The 11,963-nt window shown below is 34.1% G+C and overlaps 1 non-coding gene across 1 annotated transcript; it reads left to right on the top strand.

Annotated features, from left to right (window-relative positions):
• The first annotated feature begins 10,356 nt into the window (after positions 1-10,356).
• On the top strand, positions 10,357-10,462 carry LOC128293471 (small nucleolar RNA R71). Its single transcript, XR_008283652.1, has one exon. It is a non-coding gene; the product is annotated as a small nucleolar RNA R71 (small nucleolar RNA).
• The last annotated feature ends 1,501 nt before the right edge of the window (positions 10,463-11,963 follow it).

The raw sequence follows: 11,963 nt of genomic DNA, 5'->3' as shown, positions 1-11,963 counted from the left end.
CTTATTTGAGAACTTAAACAAATTCAGACAATTTATATCATACTTCCCAGAAAAGCTGTCCAACTGCATCACAGTCGCTAAAAAAATCATATCTCGAGTTACAAAACTGAAAATCTAAATTTGTAAATTTTCCCCAAATCTAGACTCATATATCTACTCACTAATTGTTTTCTAGAATTTTTGGTGGTCCAATTAGTACATTTTATTAGTTAAAGTCTCCCCTGATTCAGGGTTTGGCTACTCTGACCCCTGTGCACTACGAATCAAATTTCTCCCTGTACAGAATTCAAATAACATGCTGTTTTTTTTCTTAAAAATAGACTCAATAAGGAATCTGTACATATATAATATGACTCCTAATTATTTTTTTATAATTTTTAATGATTTTTACAAATTAGAACAGGGGAGCTCAAAATCAATCTGACCTTATCTCACAGAAATTCAAATATGTCCTGATATGAAAGTATTTTGCTTACACCGTTTCTTCCATGTGAAACTAGATTCAATAAGTTTTAATTTCATATTTTATTCAACCTCTAATTATATTTTCATAATTTATGGTAAATTTTCAAATCCAAACTACTGCTACTAACCAAAAACTGTTTTAGTACACAATATTGTTAACTAGTTTATAACATCTTTACTTCAATTCATTTAAACTCTATACATGCCATATAAATCTTTAAAGATAAAACAAAAGCTACCGAAATTGATCTGGATAGTGCGGTTTGTTGTGTTGATCTGATCTACCAACTTCACTTCAATTCAATCTACATAAAAATATCAAACACACACATGTAAGCTTATTGAAGCTTAGTAAGTTCATAGGTTTAAAAGTAATGTTTACCAAACATAATATTTTCAAAAAATACCAAAATATTTACTAAAGTTTCCTGCCATTCACAACCACTGTTATAATACTCAAAAACTTGATCGCGTGATTCGTAACAAGTAATAAATATTTATAATGAAGATCAAATCTAGACTAACTATTATCACGACAAAAAGGCATGCGCACCTATCAAACAATAGTATAGTAACGGCAAGACCGGGATATCGTACCCAAGGGAACCAAAAGTACCAGTAATAACTATCTTTTTATTATCTAACCTATGAATAAAAGGATTTGTTTATTAAACTAATTATCTAAACTAATTAACTAATTTAATTAAAGCGAAGAGAAAATTTAGAAAAAGACTTGAAGAGAAGCAATTGATAAAGACGACACCCAATGAGGAATCCACCTAGATTTCACTTGTTATCTGACTCTGAACCGGATGATTTATTCACTTGACTTGATCCATGAGACTCCCTAACCTATGTTATTATCCCTTTCGAGACTAATAACGTCTAACCCTCAGTTGAATTAATCAAAATTTATTTCTTAATTAAAACCCCTAGGGAAGCAGTAAATCACTCTGTGGACTCCCATATTAGGTTTCACCCTAATCTGGCAAAATCTCGTAACCCTATTTCTAGGCGTTCGATCAACTCCGCTTAATTATGCCAAATCTACTCTTAGGTAGGGTCTATTCCTCCTTTGCATAAGCACATCAAATCATGAATTAATACCCAGAATATTAACTCAAGCATTAAGAACACATAATTAAGAACAAATCAAGTATTTATTATACAGTTCAGATAATAATAAGAAGATCCATCATAGGTTTTATCCTCCTTAGGTATCTAAGGGGTTTAGTTCATAATAAAATAAGAGTACATCTCAAAAATATAAAAATAACAAAACATGAAGGAATCTCTAAAACCCCTGAAGGCATTCTAAGAGAGATCTTCAGTCTTGGAGTAGCTCCGGCTTTTGGGATGGATCATCTGGCTTCCTTCAAGTAATTCCTGGCGTGTGGTTCTGTATTCCAGAAAAGTTCTAGAAGAGGCCTCCTCTCAGGGTTATACTTAGGGTGTTTATATAGGCTTTGGATTGGCTTTCTTCCTCCCTAAGTACCCTTTTCCGTGTAAAATACAACTCTTTGAAAAAGGGACACGCTCGTGTGCTACGGCCGTGTGACGTGATTGTCAGGCCGTGTTCAATCTGTTAAATTGCCACGGCTGTGTGGGCTCAATGGCTAGGCCGTGTGAATTATGTAAACCTTGGTCAACACCCCCGAAGGCCACGGACGTGTGAAGTGCTCGTGTGATCTACTCGATTTGGTCCGTTTTGTCCCTTTTTAGCTCGTTTTTAGCTCCTTTTGACTCTTGGTGCTCTCTTGGGTACAAAACATGAAATAACCGAATTAAGAGCACCAAAATCCACAAATATAGTAGTAAACATCCATAAATATACTAAGTATTTGGGGTAAAACTATGTATAATTTGGCGTTTATCAAATACCCCCATACTTAAGCATTTGCTTGTCCTCAAGCAAAACTCTCATTTACTGCTAGAATTCATTCTTTTCAATCACATAATCAGTATTGATAATGTTACAAACTATTCCACGAAAAATTATACAGTGAGAATTTAACTATAGGGGCATTAAAAGCCTCAAACAATCTAAATCGGATATTTTGATAATAGAAATCATAGGTAATCTCCTTCCTCTAAGTAATCAACTTTAGTCTTAAATATGCAAGAGATGACATCCTCACTAAAGATTCACTCAAATCACTCAAAGTGTTTAAGGTTCAAGATTAAGCACTCAATTGTCTAACATGAAGAGTTATTACCATAGGCTTGCATGAAAATCAAATCTCCACCACTTGGAAATGATATGATACACTAATCAAAAGGTCTTTGCATAGTTGTAATGGGGTTTAGGTTACAGATATGGATACAAGCTGAAGACTAGGGGTTAGAATCGAGATAATTTCAATATGTTACCCCACTATCAAAAACTTAATTACTGAACCACAAACAAATGTTTAGAACTATTTTACATGAGTTCATGACAACTTTAGCTTGCTGAGAATTACATTTTTTTAAGAACAAATCAAGTCAATACAATACAGAAATCATACTTCATGATTCAGTAACAAAAAATGGGAACATAGTGAGGTAATAATATTAAATTTAATCTCGATAAAAAGGTAAATTAAGTAAGAGAACTTCAACAATAATGGGTTAATGGGTTAATGATAAGGGTTAATCAATAAAAAAAAGTTAGTAGGCTCAAAGGCGGTTCGCTAAGGGTTTAATTATGTGGAAAGGCTTTTTCTGGAGTAAATGGGTTAAATCTTAAGTGCCTTTATCATCTCAGTATGAAATCATACGTGTAATCTCGACATGTATAATCGAAGTAAGTTCTAGAATAACAGTTCAATGTTGACACACTCAAACCACAAAAGAAGTGAGCAAGAAAGAAAGCTATATGCTCAAAAGGCTAAAAAATCTCACCAAAAATTTGGGTTTTTGATGTCATTTCTGTATACATAGGATTTCAAGATAATACCTCAATTTAAGAGAAATAGTCTAAAAATTTTATTTCTCAAAATATCAACTTATCATGCTCGATTCTTTAAGGTCCTATAATCAAATAATCATGCATAATTCTCTTGGTCTAATTTACGACATATCAACAATAATTATAGATCAATCAGAATTCATTCTATCAATATTATGAGAAAATCACTTAAGCACAAGACCAAATTCAGGGATTTGAGAATAATGCAAAAAATTAGGTTTCATGTTCACCCCCTCACACTTAAGATGTACATTGCCCTCAATGTACAGAGATAGATTATTCAAAATAAAGAAAATCATAAGAGGAAAGGAGGTGAAATTTCCTGTTATATGGATGTGGAGCTTGATTTTGAGGATAGAGTGTTCGGAGAAAGTGGTAGCTACCATTGTTCTTGGCTAGATGAAGAAATTGGGTCATTGAACATGGTACTCGTGAGGTATTGTTTCCCTTTTGTTTCCTCATTCCTTAAAATATTCCTACCAGCTTTGCTTGGAAGTCTGCAGAATCATGAAGAGCTTATTAAAAGTTGGTGTAGAAGAAAGCATAGTGGAATTACTTGTTAGAAATACCAGAAAATGGAAAAAAGTAAAATTTACTAATATAGATATGTCTTTCAAAATAAAATAATAAAATTGAAATGAAAATAAAAATCAAAAGAAAAATAAAAATAAATAAAATAAAATAAAATAAAAATAAGAATAAATAAAAAAATAAGAGGATTCAATGATCCTCGTCGGTGGGGCCCTCAGGTGGTAGTGCTGGAGTGGCGATGTGAAAGTGTTGGCACAGCTACTGCATCATGGCCTGCATATCGTCCATCTATCGGTCCCGTCACCGATCTCCCTCGTGAATCATCTCAAACTGCATAGTGCAATACTACTCGAAGTGGGTGAGTCGGTCGAAAAGATGTCCCAATGAAGCAGCCGCATGAACTGGTCGTTCCCTAGGTAGGGCGGTGGAAGGCTCCTCATACTGTGGGGGAACATCATCAGGGATGTCCTCAAGATCCTCCTCATCAATGGCATGCGAGAGACAGTACTGAGGAGGATCGGTCCCACGTCGGCGCTCGATCATCCTCATATGTAACATAGTCGTGATGCCCTGTGGGGATATCTGACCTATCAGGGTAAGCACTGATGACTGGGCCGCGGTGTTGAGGAGGTCAAAGTGTCTGGCAAGGTGCGTCACGTAGGGGCCGATAGAGATCACTCATTTCCTATGCCACTCGGTCTGATGACGAATGGCGAAAGTAATAAAGTAGGCCAAGTCAATCATGTGTGCATTCGCCATGCACTATAAATAGTAGGCATCGTGGGTGTTGACGACGCCGGTACTCTCTCTCATTCCGGTCAAGGTATGTGCCAATATGGCATGGAGATATCGTAGGGAAGGGGGGAGAGCTGAAGCCTTCGAGTGGCTGGGGTCGTAGGTGGAAGAGAGTAGTGCCAAAGCCTTCCAGTACAAGGAGAGGGAGATGTGGATATTGCGTGGTAGTGCATTCATGTCCTCCTCCTCCATAAACTCGTCGGTGTAAAGTCCCAGAGCAACTCCAAACTCTAGGATACTCATCGCACGAACTAGACTGCCTAATCGGAAGTGAATGGTGCCTGGGTTGTTATTGTTCGTCATCACCACCTGTAAATGAAAAGTAGAGCATAATTCTAAAGTTAGCTCTAAATAAGTGAGCTCGGTAATAGGGAAGAATCGTTTGCTTTACTATAGCCCAGTCGATGCAGCGACCTGTGGTGATGGGTCGTGCGCGTAGTATCTGAAATAGCTCCTCCTGCGAAGCTTGCGAAAATTTAAGGAACGGGTGCCGAACTTCGGCTGTAGCACGTACCAAGGAAGAGCCCGGTCCCCTACGTCTCTTTGAGGAAGGGACCGCGGCCTTCTTGTCTCTTCATGACGACATAATGTACCTGAAAATACATGAGCATTGATAGAATCCAAGATACATCAGTAGTTAAGCAATAGGCCTAAAATTAGTATATGCTATTTAGTAGCTTAAACAAGTCAATATAGAAAATTCTAAAGCAAATTCCTAACTTGTCTAAAACATATTTGTAATAGTAACAATATATATGCAAAGCATGTAGAATACTAATGTAGCAACACAAATTGGAAAAATAAGGTTGAGAAAGTAAACCAAAGGCTATTGTAAGGCAGTGCACGGGCATGTGGTGGCGAGCACGGGCGTGTGACGCGGAGATGAAACCATGTGGTAGGAAAATGGAGGGTATAGGGAGGGGAAAATGGGGATTAATGTAAGGGAAGTGGATTTAAGGGTGGTTTGGAGGTTGGGAAAGTGAGAATCTGGGGAATAGTGGCTGGAATAGGGATTTGGGGTTGGGGGAGGGTAGATTTCGACTAGGGTTTTGAAAGGAAGAAGAAGATGAACAGTGGTTTATTTATATAGGGGAGGGTCACACGGCCTAGGGCTACGCTTTTGTACTTTGAGGGTGAGCCCGTGTTGAAGTGTTACTGCGCTGTCACTTGCACGAAGTGTTAGCTCTCCTGTGCTACATGAATAATGGTTCTGGCAGTTGCTAAAGAGGTCGTCCTAAAATTAAAGGTACCTCGTTATCCTCATCCATATCTAGGACGACAAAGTCTACTGGGTAAATAAACTTATCAATTTTAACAAGAACATCTTCAATAATACCCTTAGAAAATCTAACTATTTTGTCAGCCAATTGTATGCTCATCCTAGTCTGTTTAGGTTTACCGAGACCGAGTCGTTTAAACATTTTATAAGGCATAACATTTATACTTGCCCCTAGATCAGCTAAAGCATTATTCACAGATAAACTACCAATTAAGTAATGAATTGTAAAACTCCCTGGATCTTTCAATTTGTTAGGTAGCTTATTCTTTAGAATAGTTGAGCAGACTGCATTGAGTTCCACATGCGATGTAGCGTCTAATTTCCTTTTATTGCTTAGAAGTTCCTTTAAGAATTTTGCTGAGTTGGGCATCTGCGAAAGAACTTCAATAAATGGTAAATTAATTTGTAATTTCTTTAAGAGTTTGACAAACTTATCGAATTGTTCTTTTGTTCTGTCTTTCGTCATCGCTTTAAGATATGGCACACGTATGATTCGTACTTACCTATTTGGGATCATTATTGTTTACCTCTTCTCATCCTTTGTTCATCGCGTTATTTTGTTGTATTTCTGGCTCGGGTGCAATGAGTCCGTCCTTATTTTGAGTGCTAATTGCATTGAGGTGTTCCCTCGGATTAGGTTCAGTATTACTTGGTAAGCTACCTGGTGGTCGTTCGGAGATTAGTTTAAACAGCTAGCCTATCTGAGTTTTGAGTCCTTGGATCGATGCTTGTTGATTCTTAAGTGTTGTCTCGGTATTTTGGAAACGGGTTTCTGACACCGAGATGAATTTAGAAAGCATCTCTTCAAGGTTTGGTTTCTTCTCTTGTTGATAAGGTGGCTGTTGAAAACCCTGAGGATTTTGTGGCTTTTGATTCCCTTGACCACTCCAGGAGAAATTTGGGTGGTTCCTCCAACCTGCATTATAGGTATTACTATAGTGACGTAAAAGTTTTTTTGTTTTCGGTCGCTAATTGGGGCGATTTATTGAAAATTTGAAAATCGACTTTCGATTTTATTAAAAAAGGGAGTCGCCACCGATCTTTTTTTCTAGGTGTGATTGAACACCTAATAAATTTATTTTTTAAACAAAAAGAAGGTCGAGTTTAGGTCTACATTAAAAGCCAGAGAAAAAAAAAGGTTCGGGAGTCGGTTACGTACGAGGAAGGTATTAGCACCCTCGCGACGCCCAAAATTGGTATCTTTATTAAACATGTGTTGTCTTAATTTTCGAAAATGCGAGTTCAATACAACATTTAATCGTGATCCGATTAAAACACGAAAATTTCAAGTTTTTTGGTTTCTTTTGAGAAGGATGTTCCCTTTTTAACACGAGCCGATTAATATTCACCCAACATAGCGATGAAATCGACGACTTAATGTTAAATCGGTACGTTGCCTTATTTGTTGAAATTAATTAAAAAGTATGAGTAAAACATTATTATAATAAGAATTCATAAATAATGTAAACAATGATGCAATTGATAATAAAAATATTAAAAAAAACTAAGAATATTAAAACAACAATAACAATATTTACATGAAAATAAAAATAATGTACTACTAATCTAATAAGGAAAATAATGTATTTATAATAATAGAAAATAACAATATATACATAAAATATATATACGATATATATATATATATATATATATGTTGATAATGATGAAAAGAATAATAATTATACTAATAATAATGGTAATGGTGACGGTCAAGGAATAATAAAGTAAGTATAAGGATGTACAAAAAGATATATGTATACATAATAATATTAAAATAAAATAATAAGCAATAATAGTGAAAATAATAAGTATAAATATAATGATATATATAAAAAGTATATTATATACACGTATAATAAAATATATACTAATATTAATAATAAATACAATAGAGGTAAAAATAGATATAATAATAACATGTACATAATACGGTATTAAAAATATATATAATATAGTTATAAAAAAATATATACATGAGATAATATAAAAAAATAATATAGTATTCGAATATATACATGATATATAAAAAAGTACAATATAAAAATGTATACATAATATGATATTAAAATATCTTCATAACATTTACATATTGGAAATAATAATGTTAAAAGTACCTATTAATAATATTATATAAATATATACCTATATATATTAAAGATGTATACGTATAATGATATCAAAAATATGTACGTAATATAGAGTTAAAAATACATAAATAATGTAATTATTAAAATATATATAATATAATAAAATATATGAATAATAGGATATAAAAATATATACATAATATATAAAAATTTACTATTTAAAAAATAATATAGATAATATAAGAGTATTTAAAATAATAGAGAAATAAATAAAAAAATTGAGTAAAAATAATATACATAATAGTATAGTAAGAAATTAATCTATTTATAATAAGTACTTAAAACATCTATATGTATATACGTATAACAATGATAAAAATAATAATAATAGTGAAAATAATAAATATAATAATAAATATAATAATAGAAACGATAATACTATATAAAAGTATATATATACATATATAATAAAATATATACCAATATTAATAATAAATATAATATTATAATACTAATAATAACAATATGAAATTAAAGTAACTAAAATAATACCATATATAAATATATATACGTATGTGATAATGAAAACATACACTAATATATATAAAATAATAATAATAATATTGATAATATTAATAATATTAGAAATAATAATAATATTTAATAAAGAAACAAAAATAAATAAGAAAGGACTAAATTTGAACTAATAACAAAGTTTTGGGAAAAATTTAAAACGAAATAAAGGGGAAAGGACTAAATTGCACGCGCAAACAAATAAGAGGGACTAGATCAGGCAATAAACCATTTGGCCTAAAACTCACAGCAGCAGAGGGACCAAAATGAAACAAAAATAAAATTTTTGGGCAAAATTAAAAATACGAAAAATTGAATTACAAAGCTATAAAAAAGTAGAAGGGCTAAAAGTGCAATTAGCCCTTCCGTCAAAAACACGCGGATCCTAAATGGGTATGGGTCGGGTTAGTCCGACCCAGGGCAAAACAACGTCGTTTTATGCCCTCGGTCTTTAATGTAAAACGGCGTCGTTTTATATTGTTATAAAAGCAAAAAAATTTGTAAAAAAGAATCATTTTTTCTTTCTTTCTCTTCAAAAAAGCTCTCTCTCTCTCTCTCTCACCTCTCTCACTGGGATTTAGGTGGGACTCAAGCGTCATACCTCCGCCGTGCGCCATCAGCCACCACCGCATACCTGTGGCTGAATTTTCGAAAAAGGTAAAAATTTTAGTTTTTTTGTTAATAATATATGTATTTATGTAATAGATTCGAAAGAAAAAAAAAGAAAAAAGAAGAAAAGAACAGAATCGAAAAAAATAGAAAAAATAAGATAAAACCACCTCTTTTAATACTCCGATTTGGTCCTTTTGTATGGAATCCCTACGTTTTTTGATGATTGTATCCCTATTTTAAATATTTCGGGTTTATTTTTATCAAAAAATTGCCCCTTTACATTGATTTTTGATTTGGCTTTTATAGCCATGTACATGGTTTTTTTGTTTATTATTTGTTGTCACTTCCTTTCTTTTCGTGCAGGTGCAACTTGCTGATGGGACAAGGGTGATGCTGCAGGCGGTGGAGCAGTTAGCTGACTTTGGCAGAGGCAGATGGTTCGGCGCCAAATGCTAGTAGGGGGGCTAGGGTTAATCGTTTTTTTATTTTGTTGTCTTTTTTGTTGGTTTGGGCTAGGGTTAATCAATTGGGCTGATATAATTGGGTTTTGGGTTTAATTTTGAGTGGGCTAAGGGTTTTGGGTATTGTTGAGTGGGTTAGGGGTTTTGGGTATTGTTGAGTGGGCCAAAATTGGTCTGTAACAATTACTGTATAGGTTATTTTGAGATCTAAAGTTATTGTTACCCATATAGTTAACTTGTTCTTCTTCAGTTGTAAGATTGAAGGATTGGTATTCTGTATGCACACCTCCTCCGCTTGAGTCACACCTCATTACTGGATGTACCTGCCTAGAACCAAGAAAACTATCAATCTTTTTATTGAGAAGTTCTACCTGATTAGAGAGCATGGTCACTGAATCGATGTTATAAACTCCGGCTGTTTTCGTTGGCTTTGTCCTCATAACTTGCCACTGATAGTTGTTCAGTGACATCTCCTCTATGAATTCAGAGGCATCTTCCGGTGTTTTATTGTTGATGGTTCCGCCAACAGCTACGTCAATCATTTGTCTTGTCAAGGGATTCACACCATTGTAGAATGTTTGAACTTGCAGCCAAAGCGATAACCCATGGTGAGGGCACCTTCTCAGTAAGTCCTTGTATCTCTCCCATGCATCGTAAAGTGTTTCTAAATCCACCTGCACAAAAAAAGAGATATAATTATGTAATTTATCCGTTTTAGTTGGCAGAAAATATTTTAGTAAAAATTTCTCGGTCATTTGTTCCCAAGTAGTGATAGACCATCGTGGTAACGAGTTCAACCACTGCTTGGCTTTGTTTCTCAGTGAAAAGGGAAATAACCGAAGACGAATAGTATCATCAGAAACGCCATTGATTTTGAATGTATCGCAAAATTCAAGAAAATTCGCCAAGTACATGTTGGGATCATCATCCTGCAAACCATCAAACTGAACAAACTGCTGTATCATCTGAATTGTGTTAGGTTTTAGTTCGAAATTATTCACAGCAATAGCAGGTATAACTATACTAGACTCAGTTCCTGTTAAAGAAGGTTTAGCATAGTCATACATAGTACGTGGAGTAGGATTTTGATTAGCTGCAATTGCAGGATGCAGCTGATCACCTGGGTTTTCGGCCATCTCTTCAGTTGCGGTTAAGTATCGTCTTCTCGCTCGTTCTCCGTGTATCGTAAACTACACCTTATTTCTCTTTGATTTCTATGAACTGTGCGATCGATTTCTTCGTCAAAAAGTAATGGTCCTGATGGGTTTCTTCTAGTCATAAACTATAAAAACCTGTCAAGAGAGAGAAAAAGTAAATTAATAAATAATAAAATAAAATAAAATTGCAAGAAAAATAAATGGCTAAAGTAATAAAAATTTAGTGTTCCTAATATTTCAGTTCCCCAACAACGGCGCCAAAAACTTGATCGCGTGATTCGTAACAAGTGATAAATATTTATAATGAAGATCAAACATAGACTAGCTATTATCACGACGAAAAGGCAAGCGCACCTATCGAACAATAGTATAGTAATGGCAAGACCGGGATATCGTACCCAAGGGAACCAAAAGTACTAGTAATAACTATCTTTTTATTATCTAGCCTAGGAATAAAAGGGTTTGTTTTAATTAAACTAATTATCTAAACTAATTAACTAATTTAATTAAAGCGAAGAGAAAATTTGGAAAAAGACTTAAAGAGAAGCAATTGATAAAGACGACACCCAAGGAGGAATCCACCTAGATTTCACTTGTTATCTGACTTTGAACCGGACGATTTATTCACTTAACTTGATCCGTGAGACTCCCTAACCTATGTTATTATCCCTTTCGAGACTAATAACGTCTAACCCTCAATTGAATTAATCGAAATTTATTTCTTAATTAAAACCCCTAGGGAAGCAGTAAATCACTCTATGGACTCTAATATTAGGTTTCACCCTAATTCGGCAAAATCTCGTAACCCTATTTCTAGGCGTTCGATCAACTCCGCTTAATTATGCCAAATCTACTCTTAGGCAGGGTTTATTCCTCCTCTGCATAAGCACATCAAATCATGAATTAATACCCGGAATATTAACTCAAGCGTTAAGAACACATAATTAAGAACAAATCAAGTATTTATCATACAGTTCAGATAATAATAAGAAGATCCATCATAGGTTTTATCCCCCTTAGGTATCTAAGGGGTTTAGTTCATAATAAAAT

The sequence above is a fragment of the Gossypium arboreum genome, chromosome 5 (genome assembly GCF_025698485.1).
Source record: "Gossypium arboreum isolate Shixiya-1 chromosome 5, ASM2569848v2, whole genome shotgun sequence".
Taxonomy (NCBI): Eukaryota; Viridiplantae; Streptophyta; class Magnoliopsida; order Malvales; family Malvaceae; genus Gossypium; species Gossypium arboreum.
The sequence above is the reverse complement of the archived record's forward strand: the minus strand, read 5'-3'. Positions and strand labels throughout refer to the sequence as shown.